This window comes from Chiloscyllium plagiosum, chromosome 15, assembly GCF_004010195.1.
Source record: "Chiloscyllium plagiosum isolate BGI_BamShark_2017 chromosome 15, ASM401019v2, whole genome shotgun sequence".
Classification (NCBI taxonomy): Eukaryota; Metazoa; Chordata; class Chondrichthyes; order Orectolobiformes; family Hemiscylliidae; genus Chiloscyllium; species Chiloscyllium plagiosum.
In genome coordinates, this window is record NC_057724.1 from 13,916,701 (window position 1) to 13,935,570 (window position 18,870).

General features: G+C 41.1%; 1 protein-coding gene across 3 annotated transcripts in view; it reads right to left on the reverse strand.

Moving 5' to 3' along the window:
• The window catches only part of gpr174 (G protein-coupled receptor 174), a 27,163-nt gene extending 8,615 nt beyond the window's left edge, over nt 1–18,548 (reverse strand). The window contains exons 1-2 of one of the 3 annotated variants that reach the window (XM_043704445.1): nt 18,337–18,548; nt 1,196–1,313 (exon numbers count right to left, since the gene is read on the reverse strand). The gene's annotated coding sequence lies outside the window, so the exon portion shown is untranslated. Of the gene's footprint in view, nt 1–1,195; nt 1,314–17,726; nt 18,313–18,336 lie in introns of those variants that run through there. The other 2 variants (XM_043704446.1, XM_043704444.1) reach the window with 2 other exon arrangements.
• Between the last annotated feature and the right edge of the window lie 322 nt (nt 18,549–18,870).

An 18,870-nucleotide genomic window follows, 5' to 3' on the forward strand; every position in this document is an offset into this window, starting at 1 on the left:
CTCTGGAGGCAGGAAACATGTTTCCGCTGATGGGTGAGTCCCGAACCAGAGGACACAGCTTAGAAATAAGGGGTAGGCCATTTAGGACAGAGATGAGGAGAAACTTCTTCACCCCCAGAGAGTGGTGGGTGTGTGGAATGCTCTGCCCCAGAGGGCAGTGGAGGCCTAGTCTTTGGATTTGTTTAAGAAAGAGTTGGATAGAGCTCTCAAGGATAGTGGAATCAAGGGTTATGAAGATAAGGCAGGAACAGGATACTGATTGAGGATGATCAGCCATGATCATAATGAATGGTGGTGCAGGCTCGAAGGGCAGAATGGCCTACTCCTGCACCTATTGTCTATTGATAAGGGGTAGCAAATTTAAAACAGAGTTGAGGAGAGACTATTTCTTCCAAAGGGTTGTGAATCTGTGTGGTGGATGCTGAGACAGTGAGTAAATTAAGGAAGAGTTAGACAGATTTTTAATTGGTAATGGATTAAACGATTAAGGGGGAAAGGCATGAAAATTGGGTTGAGGAGCACATCAGCCATGATTGAATGGTGCAGACTCAATGCAACGGAATAGTCTAATTCTGCCCCTATATCTAATGGACTAATGAACATATGAACATTTGGACTGTAGCTGCAAACAAGGCTACAGGCCACATGCTGGAAAATTGGATTAGAATAGATAGATGCTTGATGACTGGTGCAGACACAATGGGCTGAAGGGCCTTTTTTCATGTGATAAGACTCTACATGTGGTTGCAGGCTCTCAGTATTGTGGCATACTCTTGACCAAAAAAGCCAATCAGTTCGTTGGCAATTGGGGATGGACAGCAAATGGCGGGCTTTCCAGAGACATTCACAAAATAAATGCTGGCTCTTTGACTATCACACCAGCATCTAAAATTGGACACTCTTGATTTTATACACTTTCCATTTTTGGTGGAAACGGCTGGGGAAATTCCCTTCTACTATAATGGGTTACTGAGGTTCAGACATCATTTACATTTGATATGAGTAATTTGCAAGCAACTAATTTTGGCCAATTCACCAACATTTCTTTTCTCAAATTCAAGACAAAACTGTTATGGCAGTTATGATCCATAAGTTAAAAAAAAACAAGAATGATATCACTGCATGTTTATTTTCATTAACTATAGAAACATTGGTGAATCACAGTCAGGAAATTCCAATTATCAATAAAACTTACTTAGTATTGATTTGGTTTTGTTGACCCTGACATTCATTGTTGACTCATTTTACTTCTTAGTCATCAAGACCATGGATTTAATTTTACAGTGTTCTTCGTGCTACCACCGCTAGGATATCTATGGGAATGTCAGAAAAGAGAAATGTGTTAGTTAAATATGAACAAAACTGTGTCTTTCAGCTACAGTCCTATCATTTCACTTTATACCGTTTTGCTTTCTTTACTTTTCAACTTAATACTGAGAAGGACTGTAATGTTTAACAGTTAACTTTATTTCCTTTTTTATACTATTCTAAGAGTGATTGTAATGGTTAACTTTTAACTTTGTTCCGTATTCCTTTCTACCTTATTCTTAAGTTTTTGTATCTTGGTACTTGTACCTAAGATGGCGCTGTGTGTGGCAAAATTGAAACCTATTCACAGTACCCCTGTGCTTTTGTACTTGATGACGTGACAATAAAGTCTAAATCTAAACCTAAACTTGCCACCAGGGCAGTCACATTTTCATTGTATTTTATGGCAAGCATATATCTAGGGATGAATCTTATTTTACAACAATTGCCTTCTTGCACACAGATATCATGGTTAAGGCATTTATAGTAACAGTCCATTTGGCTGATCCATCTGAGTGATTCTGCTCAACTTGTTCCTCTGATGCTAATCACCTCTTCCCAGCTTGCACTGACTCCCTCTAACTCCTTCCCAACTTTTCTTACATCAATTCTCTTCTTAAATGAATCAATGCTACCTGCTTCAGCCAAACCATGCAGGGCCAGGGAGAAATGTCACTGACCTTGGCTCGTCATTTCCACCCCTCACACCAACCTTGAAGCTCTCCCTTCAACCTTTGTTATTAGGAACATTGAAATTGAGAGTTGGAGTCGGCAATTCGGCCTTCTGGAGTATTTGGCCAGTATTGGAATAGTGGTCAACCCCTTGCAGTCCTCTTGAGAGATATCCATTGATTTTGAGGCTACTATTTCATTCTTACTAACTCATTTATTAAACAATGCAGGTACATAAGAACATCTTGTGTTTGCATGTTGGTACGTAGGGTATTTGGATTCACACAGAAGCAGAATTAGAAGAATTTGTTCATACCCTCAATAATCACCAACACTCCATTAAGTTTAAAGTTACAGGACAAAATGAAAGCATTAATTTCTTGTAGCCCACAGTATGCATAATGGCACAAGACTAAGCAACAAAGGTGTTTTTTCAAAGTACTGGACATACTTCTACAGACAAAAATACATCACGCTCAGCACATCTCCTGCAGACTGGTGAGGTCACAGTTCATGTGTCTCTATCATATATGTCCAACACTTGAAAAAAGTTTAGCCAAGCAATTACTACTCTGTTCACTGTATCCCAGATTTAAATTGAAGAATTGACACTATGATCATTACAATAGTATCTGATAGAGTTCCCTGCCATCCATTTTGCAGCTATTGGAAATATACAGCCTTATCGAGACATGCCATATTCATAACATCATCAATTTCCAACTTTTCCAACACCTAGTTAGTTACGTATTCCTTTGGTGACAGAGTTAAAATTATTCACTCTCTTTTACAGTCTTCCTCTCCTTGTGCCCTACCCTTGCAGCCCCCTTTCACTCCCCTGTCCCCTTGCCACTTCCTCCCCTCTCCTACATCCCCTCTCAGTTCCATTCCTAGATTCTGACAGTCCTCCCCCCTCACCTCCTGCACCAATCCCTGCAGATCCACTCTATTTCTCAAGTGTCCCACCCAATCCCTACAGCTTCCCCATCTCCAACTTGTCCAGCTGACTGATGTAGTCTTCCCCACGTCTTTCAATTGCCACCACCTCCCCCCTCTATCCTGAGCCCTGACAACACCTGTCCTACTTTTTAACTGCTCTTGCCATTAAATAAATGCTTTCTGAAATAATTTATTCAATCTGTTAGTAGTTATCTTACATTTTACCTAAATGCTTCTGGGCAGAATTATAAGTTAAAACAGTTTCTCTAAATCCACCTTGTCAGACCAGTCACAATTTCAAAAGCCTTCATTAGGCTCATTAGGTATATACAAGGCTGAGATTGACAGACTTTTAATCAGTAACAGAATTAATGGGGAAAAGGCAGGGAAGTGGAGTTGAGGACTATCAGATCAGCTAGGATCTCATTGAACAGCAGAGCAAACTCAATGGACTGAATAGTCTACTTCTGTACCTGCATCTTATTATCTTATTTCAGAAAAAATAAAACTGGATTTAGCAGATAAATTAGCAGATAAATTCATTATATTTAACATATATATTAGCAGACAAATTCATTATATTATGTATATTAGCAGATAAAGTCATTATAATTAATATGTATATTTGTAGACCTGTTCAATAAGCAACAGCAAAGTGACAAAAATTATAACCTTACCCTGCTCTCATAAAAGACTATTTTTCTCTTCCCCTAGTTTGCAACTGTCATAAATTCTGCTGTTAAAAGCAGTCAGATGATTTTACGTCATTACACATGAGCTCTATCTATAAATTAGTGGGGAAATGCATGGCAAATTATTCCACAGGAAATCAATGCAAGTACCAAGCAAGCAAACTGTGATGCGTAAGTGCAAATGCAGTGTTTATTTGTTTATCCAATTCACGCACATCCTATGGGAAAATGTCAGTGACAAAAGGAGGTTAGGAGAGATGGAAATTATAACAAACAGACTAATATTCAATAACTTATATCTGTGTTGTTTGCCTCTTCTACACTAAATGAGAAAAATAGATTTTTGTAGTAATGTGCACCATGCTAAGACTCCAACCATTTCATGACTTAAATCAAAGTTGTTTTGCTTGTTTGCTTTTTTTAAAAAAAAATGAACTGGAGGCTTCCCACCCTTCAAGGAACTGAGTCTATTACGCAAAATTCTGTTGTCTCTTAATGGCTATTCTCATAGATCCAGCACTATATGATTTAAACAGGGGTCAGCCTGTGCCTTCAGATAAATAAAACTGCACGCATCACAATTTGAGCCAAAATGTGACTAGTCCCATTGTCTAAATGGCTGCACCCACAACTATGTCACAACATTACTGCCAGCATTTCACGTAAAATACACATACTGCAATTTACAAACCAATCCTTGCAAAAAGCAGAACTTTGGCCTTAAGCATTTTGCAAAGACAGGATGTTCATATTTTGCATTTTACCATTAAAACTAGAGATCCATTATATTTTTCAGAATGCGACAAGGTATTTTCTGCACCATTTCTTTGAGTTATCAAATATAAATCATTGAACATCAACTACCATCCTGCATTATATCTGTACAGTTATCAATTCCACACATTGATAACACTATAAAAAGACATACTTGCATTTTGACTCTACAGACGTAGTTGATGGAATGTGCAGAGATACAGACTTAACCATCAAAACTTAAGAATTCGGACTTTAACGATGCAAAAGATATCTTAGCTTTAAGACATAAGCCTGCATTCTTAGTTCAAATCTTTATTTAGAAGTAAGAATTCCTAAGTAATTCAACAGATGAACATTCAAATTAGGAGCAGGAGTGGCCATTTAATTCCTTGAGCTAGCTTCGCTATTTAATTAGATCGTGGCAGATCTGAATACAGTCTCAACCCACTTTCCTATCCTATCCCCAATAGCCTTTGAGCCCCTTGTTAGACAAGAATCAGTTTACCTCTGCCTTAAACACATTTGACGACCCTGTCTCCATTGCTCTCAAGGGCAGAGACAGTTCCAAAGACTCTCAAATCTTAGAGAGAAAATAACTCTCTTTGTCTCAGTTTTAACTGTGCATCTCCTTACTTTGAAACTATATCCCATGGTTCTAGTTTCTCATTTCACACTGAGTGCCTTCAGGATGTTAAATGTTTCAATAAGATCACATCTCATGCTTTTAAACTTCAATGGATGCAAGCCCAGCCCAAACAAAGCTAGCCTCCCACCATCCTACTGCAGGCATCCATTGACTAAACATTATAGAACATAGAACATAACAGCGCAGTACAGGCCCTTCGGCCCTCGATTTACGCCGCCCTGTCATACTAATTTGAAGCCCATCCCACCTACACTATTCCATGTACGTCCATATGCCTGTCCAATGACGACTTAAATGCACTTAAACTTGGCGAATCTACTACCGTTGCAGGCAAAGCATTCCATACCCTTACATATTCTGCTTTGTATTTTAGTTTTAGATGCTGGGAATTCTATTACGCCTTTACTTTCACTGTCCTTAGTAAAACTAATCCTTATCCTTCAATATGTCCTAGGTAAGTTACTCTTTCTTCTCCAAATCCACTTTTGGCTAAAGCTATTACTGAGCCAGCCAATTGTAATTGCTTAACTATTTCTGCTACTTGTCTTACATGCTCTTTCCTTGTGTTACTATTTATCACAAGCTCATCTAATAAACTACAGAGTTATGAATCAAGTCATAGCTGAGGTTCATAAATCTCTGGAATATACCTTTAATTTAAATGGCATTACTTGACATTGGCATTACCTATCTGGTTTAACAAAAGCATATATTTCTTTAGTCCTTGACGTGAATGGAATTTGCCAGTAGTCCTTCAATAAATCAATCTTAAAAAGGAACGAGGCACTGCCAACCTTATTGATACAATCTTCTAACCAAAAACACCCTTCTAAGCCCTCATCCAGGTCATTTATAAAAATGATGAACACCGACCCTTGCGGTACGCCGCTAGTAACTGGACACCAAGATGAACATGTTCCATCAACTACAACCCTCTGTTTTCTTTCAGAAAGCCAATTACTGATCCAAACTGCTATGTCTCCCACAATCCCATTCCTCCGCATTTTGTATAATAGCCGACTGTGGGGAACCTTATCTAATGCCTTGCTGAAATCCACATACACCACATCAACCGGTTTACTCTCATCTACCTGTTTGGTCATTTTGTCAAAAAACTCAATAAAGATTCGCTAGGCACGACCAACCCTTCATAAAACCATGTTGACTGTCCCTGATCAGATTATTCTTTTCTAGATGGTTATAAATCCTATCTCTTATAACCTTTTCCAACACTTTACCAACAACTGAAGTGAGACTCACTAGTCTGTAATTACCAGGGTTGTCTCTACTACCCTTTTTGAACAAGGGAACCACATTTGCTATCCTCCAGTCCCCAGGCACTATTCCTGTAGACAATGATGATTTGAAGATCAATGCCAAAGGCTCGGCAATCTCTTCCCTTGCTTCCCAGAGGATCCTAGGATAGATCCTATCCGGCCCAGGGGCCTTGTCTATTTTCACACTCTGCAGTATTTCTAATACCTCTTCCTTGTGACCCTCAGTCTCTTCTAGTCTCGATGCAAGTATCTCTGTATCTTCCTCGAAAACATTTTCATTTTCTATAGTGAACATTCTCTGAACTACGCCTAATGCATTTACATTGTTCCTTAAATAAGGAGACCAAAACTGCGCACAGGACTCCAGACATGATCTCAACAAGCAAAACTTTTCTTTTTTCATACAAAAACAGAAATTGCTGAAGAAACTCAGCAGGTCTGACAGTATCTATAATAAGAACATATATTAATGTAAGATTAGGGAGAAGAAAGATCACTGGACTTGAAACATTAATTCAGCTTTCTCTCCACAAACGCTGCCAGACCTGCTGAGTCTCTCCAGCAATTTCCGTTTTTGTTTCAGACATTCAGCATCCACAGCACTTTGCTTTATTTCCTTTTTCTCAATATTACATTTCCCGTGCACTAAATGTCAACATTTTATTTGCCTGACATGTTGTAATCACTTGTTGTACTTAAATATCTGCAAATTAGAAATCAGAGGTATGATGATGAAGGCAAAATTGTTGTTTTAAAAATGAAATACGTTGCTTGGAATAATTGGAATGACTGGATCTTATAGCACAGAAGGAACCTGTGGCAGCTCTTTGTGCAGGATTTCCCCAATTAATCCTATTCATCCACCTTTTCTCCATGACACTGCAAAGTTTTGTTCTTCAAGTAATTATCCAATTCCCTTTGTAAGTCATGACTGAATCTGCTCCCACCACTGCAGATCATCTCACTTCATAAACAAAAATCTCATCTCTCCTCTAATTAGAGGCATCTTCAGGGACCCAACATCATGGTAAAAAGTTAGAAGGTTTGTAAGCAACAGGTAATCTCCACATATCCAATTAGCATGGAATCTGGTTTCGGAATTGGTTTAGGTTATTTCCTGAAGAAGGGCTAATGCCCGAAACGTCGATTCTCCTGTTCCCTAGATGCTGCCTGACCTGCTGCGCTTCTCCAGCAACACATTTCCATCTTAGGTTATTTCCCTTCTGTTTGACAAGATTCCATGAACCAGTCATTAAAAAAAGTCTTGTCACCTTTCACTTACATCGTGCCCACAAGCTCACTTTGCAAGTTAATATATTGAAAATTGGATTTTAAATCTCCAGAATAACAAATGATGTCTGTGCTACCCTGTACCCTGTAGATCCTACTCTTCATCTCCAGACTTGTAACATCTGTCTAACTTCAATTGTCTTTTATATAAGACATTGCTCCTTACAACTGAGCTTTCTCTCCTCCTGATCTTTATGTTTTCTCTTTGCTATAAACATTAAGCTGCAGCTTCAGTTTCTGTTTGTATTATCATGTTTTTGAAAGGGTCAGAATGTTTTTTCTCTATGATTTAATTGAATTGAATTTTTTTTATGACCATAATTATGGGAGCATGGGGGTGGGGTGGAGTAGGAGGTGTCACAATCATGTTTTTAAAGCCTGGACCAAAATTAAATTGCTAGACTATAAACAGTTAGGCAACTGAACCCTCATAGAATTATCAAACGCAGGGAACAGAAGAAAGTTATTCAGGGTGTTAAGACAGTGCTGCGTCTTTTAATGAACAGTATATGTTCCACTCTGCCACAATCTTATCCCCATATCCCTACAATTTTTTTTCTTTTAGTGTTTATCCAATTCATTTTATAAATGCTATTGTTGAATCTTTTCCCACCACTCTATAGTGGAGCACATACCGAACCTAACTTACACTTTGCATAATAAGAGGTTCACATTGGCAAAAGGACTGGTGGCAATCAGCTTAAATTGATGTCCCATGCTTACTAATTCTTCATGATTTTTAACACCTCCATTAAATTTCCTCTTCACCTTCTCTGCTGTGAGGAAAATAACCCCAACCTCTCCCACACTTCCACGCAACTGGAATCCTGAACTTTTTGAACAATTTTTTTTCCTGCAGCCCTTCTAAAGCTTTCAGGTTTTTCCTTAAGTGTGACATCCAGAATTAGACATAATCCCAGAAGGAAAATCCTTGCAAGTAAAGCTCACAAGTCACTCATACTGCCCTAACTCATCTTATTACTTGAAACTGGAGTCACAGTATGATGAGTCCATTCATTTCGAAGTTTATTCATTTCCCTCTTTGGGCTTTGCCAGGTAGGCTGGAGATCCTGAGACAGGAAGGAGGTGCTGCTGCCGCTTTGCCAGGCCAGTGACCCGGAGGATCCAATATAATGCTGGCTGGCCAACTAACTGGCAGCAGACGGAGTGGTCAACCAGTCAGGAGGGCAGAGAAGCAGAGCATGAAGCATCATGGGATGGTACAAGAGGTTCTGGCACTTCTTTGACAGGATAGCCAGCATTCTTTCAATGTGGTGTCATAGCTGCTGATGCAGGAAATCTGCTGCCTTCAAACAACGCTGTTTCTGTAGAAGGTCCTGCTCCTGACTACAGCAAGCCTGCTGAGGGCCTGAGGAATGAAACTGTTTGGAGGAAGATCTCAGGTGGCCCCCACAAGTTTCCCTGCTGGCTTTACTCGAGCCCGCTCAGGAAAGATGACATGTCTTCTTCCTTAGCTTTCTGTGTTTTGCACTTAAATCCTTGTGGCTCTCCAGGACGTTAGGATTCCCTTGACTTACAAGTTGGGAGGGACTGTACAACTTGGATTTCCCCATGCTGGACACTCCTGGTTTTACTGGGGGCAAATGGGGAGGAGTTGACAATAGTCAATAGTGCAGCAGAAAGGCTAACACTTTATTGAAATGAGAAAAGCAGGTGGCAAGTGGTGCCTGCAGCGTTCAGAGGTTCTGCTCCATCCATCACATCACTCCTGAGTTCCTTAGTGAGGTGTTGGCTGGCAAACAGTTTTCTCCATATCCACAATATCAAAGGAAGCATTACTTTTCTCTACAAGGTCATAGTTCAGCAGCCTAACCCGCTGTAGTGCCAGGTTGCATCGTAAACCACGATATGCAAGGGGCCTACTGACATCTCCAGCCCAGTTGATTAAGGCATCTAAATCACAATATTAAGAGAAAAGTGGCCTGCTCAGTACTCATGTCCCATGCCAAGCGTTGAACCTGTCATCAACACCACGTGGGATCCTCACAGTAGGAAGGAGACACCTTTTTACTGGGTCGCCCTTGTTTCCCAGTGTCCAGCCTTAAACGTGTGCAGCTGTGGGGTTTGACAAGGCTGGCACTTAGAATGACAGCTGCTTTTAGAAACCGCGTACACATTAGCAATAGCTGCAGATGAAGACTGCTGGCTAGCCCAGGGGATTGGAAATTTCCACAGAATGCACCAGCTCACATTGAGAAGCTGCGGCAATCCAGCAACAGCCCTCTCAGATTCGTGTTCTAATAATAATTGCCTGACTATCTCAAAGAGGGCATCAGTCACTGCCTTCATCCACCAATATACAACAGACTGGGAGATCACACCCAGGCTTCCAGTAGGTTATTGGATGATCAAATGGTGTAGTAATTTAGCAATGCAGTAACTGTTAGCACCTCCAACATGGCACACAGATTTGTAATGGCCACCCAGAACTGTGCAATCCTCAGTGACCCTGCAGCTTTAGTATTTGAAGACAGCTTATCCTCCGATGGTAGATGGAGGGCACTGCTGCCTCACATCACCAGGGACCCGGGTTCATGTCTAGCCTTAGGTGACTGTCTGTGTGCAGTTTGCATGTTCTTCCTGTGTCTGTGTGGGTTTCCTCCAGGTGCTCTGGCTTCCTCCCACAGTCTGAAGATGTGCAGTTTAGGTGGATTAGCCATGCTAAATTGCCCCAGAGTGCTCAACGATGTGTTGGTTATGTGGGTTAGCCATGGGAAATGTGGGGAGGGGGTGGGACTGGGTGGGATGCTCTTTGCAGGGTCGGAGTGGACTCAATGGGCCGAATGGCCACTCTCTGCACTGTAAGGATTCTATGATGTAGTATTCTAGGAGGACGCTGTTGGCAGTGCCCTCTGCACCCTTCTGCTTCATCCCTTCTCCAGTTGGCTTTGAGATTGCTGCCTTCCTGCTGCCTGTGGCTGCAGCATTCTCTCACTCACTCACCACCTTGCAATTGGCTCCTCCTATGGCAATGGCCTTGGCAAGTGGGCACTCTCAGTTGACAGAAGTTATTACCAAGCAGCTTCTTTACTCTACCAAAGCTACACCCCCTTCCGTGCCATTTGAAGCAGTTCCCAGATGGTGACACACCCCACACCAACCCTGTGCTGGCACCTTAGCCCCCCACCCCTGGCACTGAAGTCCCATGCCTAAACTGCTCTATCCTCCCATCCAAGGCAAGCTGGCTAACACGATGATCACCAGCAATTGCTGGCTGCCCTCAGGTATCTGGCAGAGCTTTGGTTCTGAACTCTGCACTTCTGGCAAAATTCAAAATAAACCCTTAAAATTGGCTTCAAATGGCAAATTCATTAGCTCAAGTCACTGTTTGGATTATCATGGCATACCATCCTCCTATCAGGTATTTGTGAATCTAACTTCAATGCCTTCCTCATTAAAGGGCTCAGAAAACACCAACAGATATACCATGTGGTCCAAACAAATTAATGTTTAACACAACCTCCCGATTTTTGTATTCAATGCCTCAACTTGTAGTATCCAGGATTCATATGAATCATAGAATCCCTACCGTCTGGAAGCAGGCTATTCGGCCCATCGAGTCCACACCGACTCTCCAAAGAGTACCCCAAAAAGCAATCTCTGTAACCTTGCATTTCCCATTGCTAACTCACACAGCCTGCACATTCCTGGACACTATGGGCAATTTAGCATGGCCAATCCAGCTAACCTGCACATCTTTGGACTGTAGGGGAAACCCATGCAGACACAAGGAGAATGTGCAAACTCCACACAGACGGTCGCCAAAGGGTGGAATTGAACCCAGGTCCCTGGTGCTGTGAGACAGCAGTGCTAACCATTGTGCTGCCCATATGCTTTATTAACCTGTGTTGTCACTGTCAAAAAACTGTATATAAATATGTCTAGTGTCTTCCACTCCCTTTAAAAATGCACCATTTAGCCCAGATTGCCTCTCCTTACTCTTTCTAACAAAGCATGTCTCCACACAGATTCCAGCCTCGGGTGACTGTTTGGTGTTTGCACATTCTCCCCGTGTCTGCGTGGGTTTCCTCCGGGTGCTCTGGTTTCCTCCCACAATCCAAAGATGTGCAGATTAGGTAAATTGGCCATACTAAATTGTCCATAGTGTTCAGGGATGTATAGGTTAGGTGCATCAGTCAGGGACAGTAATAGGGTAGGGAAATGGGTTTGGTTGGGATACTCTTCAGAGGGTTAGTGTGAACTTGTTGGGCTGAAGGGCCTGTTTCCACACTGTAGGGATTCTATGATGATCCTAGCGCTGAAGTAAAGGCAAACATGGCTAGAGATCTTAAATTGAAAGATAGAGTGCTAGAGAAACTCAGCATGTCTGGCAGTATCTGTGAAACGAGAAACAGAGTTAACATTCTGGGTCTAACTTTGAAACTTGGAACCCAGTTTTGAAGCAGAGTCACATAGGATTCAAAACAGGAACTCTGTTTCTCTGTCCACAGATGCTGCCATAAAAGTGGAGCACATTCTGTCCTAGTACCGTAACTTGGGGAACTCCACTGTATATACCCCTCCAGACCAAAAGCAGCCAGTCACCTCAACTCTGTTTTCTATCCTGTAGCCAGTTCTGTAACCAAACTGCTAATTACACCTTCGTATCTTGGGTTTCAATTTTACTAAGAAGCCTAATATATATCCGGGATCCATCTTGAATCAAGATATAATCTTAGTAAGCTTTGGCTCCCATACAGTTTTTGCTATCTCTTAATTGTCTCCTTCATTTTGCCTAAACCAAGCAGCTTGAAAAGAGTTCATTGCAACGGATTCACAGGAACAACTACACTGGGTCTGAACCATTGGCCCAGTTTGGTTTTAGTTCAGACAGCTAACTAGACTTTGGAACTATCAAAGATGGAGCTCCATGCAGTGGAGACAACTTAATGTTAAAGTTTTGTAAACATTGCCACCATTACCAGGTTCTCAGCATTATCAATAGGAAAGACCGCTAGTTGAGGAATTAATTGAGACACCTGAAACAACCTTCCAATGGTTCTGCTTAACCTGTCCCACTGATAGCAAAATGCTGAAAACAGTTCCACTCTGAGATATGTGGTGTGTCTAAAATTCAACCTGATTGAATTTTAATTTGAATTTATTGTCACATGTACCGAGGCACAGCAAAAAGTTTTGTCTTGCGAGCAATGCAGGCAGATCACATAGTTAAGTAGCATAGATAAGTAACTAGAAGGTAAACAGCGGCAAAAACAAAAACACAGGTACAGGCGAATGTTAAGAGTTTGTGAGTCCATTCAGTATTCTAACAACAGTAGGGTAGAGACTGCTTTGAAACCACTGGTACATGTGTTCAGGCTTCTGTACCTTCTCCCCGGTGGTAGAGGTTGTAGAAAAACATTGCCAGGGTGGGATGGATCTTTGAGAATGCTGGTGGCCTTTCCTTGACAGCGGGCCTGGTAGATGGATTCTATAGAAGGGAGGTTGGCCTTTGTGACTGTCCGGGCCGAGTTCACCACTCTCTGTAACCATCTCTGATCTTGAATGTACAGTTGCCATACCAGGTAGTGATACATCCAGACAGAATGCTCTCGATTGTGCACCTATAAAAGTTGGCAAGGGTATTCGCCGTCATGCCAAAAAGCCCAAGCTTTCTAGACATCCACTCAGTCTATTGAAGCAGTGGCAGGATCTTTGTCAGCACTGGTCAGGGTCCCAGCTGAAAATCAGGCCATTGCAATATCTAGGGTGGGTGGTGGACATCTATAAATTGTAACCAAGACACCCACTCTGCTGACAGGCTGGAAATTTGATCAAGTGCCTTGCCAACCTGAGGGAGGAAAACTCAAGTCCTCATTTCTCCCCCCTTTAGGAAGTGATGCAGGAATTCCAGCCAGAATTGATTACCACTATTCTCTTGACAATTTGAAACCTTCAGCCATAAACCCACTGAGTGGGGATGCTGGGTGGACAGGGGATCTCCCAGACAGTCAACAAATGTAAGCTGTTAATGGAAGAGGGGTGAGTGGGAGACCTCACCCACTTCTTCTGGTATTTCTAAAGTGGTTAAAATCAATACTGTACTTATAAATTCACACACCAATTTTACTCTCCCCTTTGCCCACAAAAACTTTGGAATTTCAGCTTATGCTCTGAAGCAGGAACCATTCTAGTTTCACAGAAGATTGTGCATAAATGCACCCTTAATTATAAAAAGGAAGACTGAAAGATATAATACTGCCCAGAGAACCTATTCAATGTGTATGGTGAACCATTTGTTTCAGGCTGTGATTACAAAAGGAACATTAGTCAAACTGTGCTTGAATGTTGGTGCCAATGTTATCATAACCAGGTCCTGACTTCACTGATGTCTTCTTGGGGCTTTGCCCAGTTGCTGCGAAATTTAGGTTATACAACCTTGATAAACATATCTTTTCTTGATCAATAATAAGACTACGATGAAGGTAGACTATGGAATGAAGACTTTAAAAATATGATACTCTAAAACTTGATTTTTGTTGACATGGTTTCAAATTTATTGGTTGAATTTCCCCACCCACCTTTAATGTGCTAATTCATTTTCTTTATATATTTGACACAACCTTTGATGTGGAAAATAAGCCATAGATTAATACCTTTACAAATATCATTCTGTAACTGATCAATTATAAAGAAAAGTTGCAGATCAGCATCTCTGGCTGGGTCTTCTCTCAATTCTCTCAGTTCCTGAAATAGAAGGGTCTATTTTTTTTTGCTTTCCTTCCTTTGACAACATGCCTATGATCTGAAATTCAATGGTATGTGAGTCTGCATAGTGACATAACTTTCCAGCTTATTGTATCCAATGCTACACAGTGTGTTTATGAAGCTATGAAATCCTATGCATGCTCAATATGGCTCTATTTAAACTCCCATTCAACTGTTATTGTTGTTTTCCATTACCATTAACAGTTGAAGTCCAGCTGATTTGTTTGTGTTTACTGTCATTCCGCAGGGATAAGTAAGCATGTCCACTATCTGCCAAATGTTGAACCCTGTTTTAGCTTAGCTCTAAAGCACTTTTTTTTTTAGTTTTGAATATCCAGTGAGAAGTTATTAATTTGATAATGACCCTGTTCTCTCCATGGTTTAAGATTGTTCTACTCAATACAAACTTTATGTACATTAAATCTGTGCCAGTCTGACTGGAATACTAATATACTTTATTTCCTTTTATTCAATCAGCTGATGAAGAACTGTCAATGCTGTTCCAAAAGTTATTTTATTAAGACAGCAGTAATGAGTCATTTGCATTCATTAGATTATTAGATATCTGCATCGTGTAATTTTTTTTTGTCCATAATCTTTATTTTCAATCAGAATATCCATTATGTTTGTAATGAATAAACTGTCCCCTGATAATTCTATTTACACGGATCTTGCTCTTTGAAGCTAGTTTGAGTTATTTTCTCCAATTCATGCGAACATATCAAATGAGTAAAATGTTGTACTGACAATGGTCAATACTAATCTCAGTATTGTGGCATGAAGAACATGTAGCTTAGAATAATCATAACAGAAAGGAGTTCAAAGGGCTAAATGTTTAAAGAGAATTCTGCAAAATAAAACAACCGAAAACAGTCTTTCCATCTTTGAACCCCATGCATGATTAAAAGATGCGCTTCCAAGAAACCAAACATTTTCCCACGGAGTGTTAGTGACATTTTAGCATTGTAGCATTTCCAACCCTGATCTGTTTTGATTTGGCAGAATTACTTTTACATCAACCTTAAATGAACATTATTTCAGCATTATTGACTTACTGAACTGTACTTTCTTTTACATGGTGAAGCTTATCTAAAGGCAGTTTTGAGAGATAATGGGCTGCTATTTAGTCAGCTCTCTTAACAAAATTTGAACCAAGGTGTCTCATTCTCTACTTTAGTTCTGAAAGATTAAATGGTTTTGACAAAAGGTACTTCTATTTCTGTTTATCAGCATGCCTGTCTGAATGCTCAATGTACAGGTATATGTGGATTTTTGAAAAAATCTGTACAGCATAGTGACAGGAATAGGTCATTCAAACTTTTGAAAGTGATCAATCATTCAATTAGGTTGTGGCTAATTTCTACCTCAGCACCATTTAACTGCCTTATCACCAGATTCCTCAATACCCTTACTTATTGCTAAATTTCTAATCAACCAGTTTAGCAATGTTATTACATACTTCCAGAGCAGGTGGGGCTTGAACCCATGTATCCCAGCACAGAGGCAGGGTGCAGCATAGGTGGTTGAGGGATGGCCTTATAGAGATTTATAAAATCATGAGGGTACAAATAAGGTGAATGGTAGATGTCTTTTCCCTAGGGTGTGGGAGTTTAAAACTAGGGGGCATATTTTTAAGGTGAGAAGAGAAAAATAAAAAAAAAATACGAGGGGCCATTTTTGTTTACAGAGAGTGGTTCATGAGGGTAATAAACTTCAAGAGAAAATGGTGGATGTGGGTACAGTTATAATGTTTAGAAGACATTTGGATAAGCTCACAGATAAGAAAGGTTTGGAGGGACATGAGCCAAGCCCAGGCAGGTGGAACTTGTTTAGTTTGGGATTACGGTCAGTGTGGACTGATTGGACCAAAAGGTCTGTTTCCATGCAGCATGACTCTATGACACTACCCCTTGCCACAACAGCCCTCTCTAAACAACATAGCTTTACTTACACACAGTCTATCACACAGAAATCAGCCACTCCCCATCAGGGAATGGAAGGCTGATCTTCCCCACAGTGGTAAACAGGGATACTAATGACCATGCTAAAGAGGAGTTTCCTAACTCCCTTACTTAGTCGATCCTTTTTAACACAACCTGGCTCAGATCATACATCAATCTTTGAAAGAATACCGAAGAGAATACATGACTGCTCAACCTGTCCTCACAACTAACTCCTCAACCCCTGGTGTCATTCTGCTGAACCTGTTCTGCCAAGGCCAGTGTATCCTTCAACCCGAAAGCAATATTCCAGATGCAACCTGACCAAAGGTCTAGGCCAAGCTTTGAATTCAGTCGGGGGTGGGGAATTATTGAAGGGGATTCAAGGATCACCCTCTTAACTTCAAAATAGTTGTACTGTCCAACAAAAGGAACTTGAGCCATTTAGATTAGATTCCCTACAGTGTAGAAACAGGCCCTTCGGCCCAACAAGTCCACACCGACCCTCCGAAGAGTAACCCACCCAGACCCATTTCCCTCTGACTAATGCTCCTAACACTATGGGCAATTTAGCACGGCCGATTCACCTGACCTGCACATCTTCAGACTGTGGGAGGAAGCCAGAGCACCCAGGGGAAATCCATGCAGACACGGGGAGAATGTGCAAACACCACACAGTCGCTCAAGGCTGGAATTGAACCTGGGACCCTGGTGCTAAGAGGCAGCAGTGCTAACCACTGAGCCATCGTGCACATTTACTACAGGATGTGTTTCAGTGCCACAAAGCTAAGATGCACTGTACAGTACATAGAAAAATTAATCTATTCCACTTAATGATTTCAGGAACTTTTTAAATAACAGTATGATGTTGCCGTGTTCAATAACCCTGGTCTCTATACAAGATGCTCCTCAAACCTGCCCTCAGCCAGTTGGGCTATTCAATTGCAATCGAACCAGGCTAAATATAAATTTTAGGTAAATTTTGAACGATAATTCAATGATCTCAACATCACTTCTTCGTTATATCTTACTATGCGAAAGGCAACATTTAATTTGAATCAATTTGATGGAATAAACTGGATATTTCACACACGGCATGCTGAATTTCTTTTACCCTTGGCATTAGGCATTAACCATTCAAAGTTTGCTCTTGATAAACCTGGAGTGACTCCCAAACGACGCGATTCAGGAGCTCGGTTGGTAATTAGTTACTTATTGGAGTGGGTACTATTGGACGGGTTTCACTGCAAAGCGTGGACCCCATAGTTAACTATGTGCGGCAGTAACCTTCCTGAGGTAAACAATTAGATTTTCAAATCCACACCAAGGCAAATCCAGGAAGGAGCAAACTTGCATCACTTAATTAAACGCGTTACAATGCCTAACCTGGCCTCCTTGAAGAGCACTTCATTCAAATGTGGCTAAGATAATTCCAAATCTCGAGGCTTCCTCAATGTTTAAAAATAAAGGCACTTACCGACCTGAGCTACAGAGAGAAAGGTTCACCATACGCCTGACATGCAGTTTGCAGTAAACGCTGTGGGATTTCAACTCGACACCAGCAACAAGGGTGGCTGTGGTTCTGTGAGGTGCAGAGCCGAGTGAGTTGTGTGAAGCCTGTACATTTCACATTTCCTTTTTTTTGATGTTGTTGGCGTTTCACTCGGCTCACACGAACAGCGGTTTTCATGTAAATGAAGCAAAGAAGCGGCGGGGCTTTCATTCCACACGGGGGGGAGCCGCCAGTTTCACTCGCTGCTAAAGTCCTCGGCGGAAAGGGGAATTAAAAAAAAAATTCTCTCTTTTTGACACGAGATGTCTTCAATGTCTTTTTTTTTTGCACAGGCACACAGGTTCCTCCGCCCTTTTTTGTGTGTTAGTTTCAATGTGCAATGGACGTGCGGTTGGATGGAGCTAGATTGAAAATAAAAGACAGAAGGGAAGGGGAAAAAAAATCCCCAGCATTTTTTTTTCTAACAGATTTCCCTAATTCAGAGTAAGGGGGGAGGTGAGTGTTGCAGAAATAAACAGGAGTTGGATCAAATAAAATGTGCATCTTGCCCATCAATGTGCACACCAAAACTTACCAGTTTATGAGTGAGGCTTGTTCATCAGAGCCACTGCTTCTATATGTAACGGTATCCCATCTCCTGTTATTCCCGGTCACTAGTCTCTGTCTGTCTCTCGGGTGCTGTCAGTCAGCAGACGGTCAAATCCTTGGAGCACCTTTTGCCCTCCTCAACCCTCTGAAGAAATGCGTTCGACTGACAGGTTGGAGCTGGGGCTGGATAGTTTCACTTTAAAAACGGCACAAGGTTTGTTTTTTGCGCGGGCGGAGAGAGAGAGAGAAACAGAGTTGGAGCTGTTCTTGTTAAAACTCCGTGGGATGTTGAATAATGCATGAGTAATTGCGAGAATCTGCAAAGGGTTTTTTTTCTCTCTCTCTTCGCCTTTTCCATTTAATACGATTCTCAACGAAACATTGCAGCTGACCAACAGATTTAGGAACAGCGGGGAGGAAGGGAGGGAGACTATCTGCATTGATTAAAGTTGACATAATAGCAGTATAAAAGGATTTAATTGACGATAAGACAGATACAGAATCCATATGGATTGAGTTA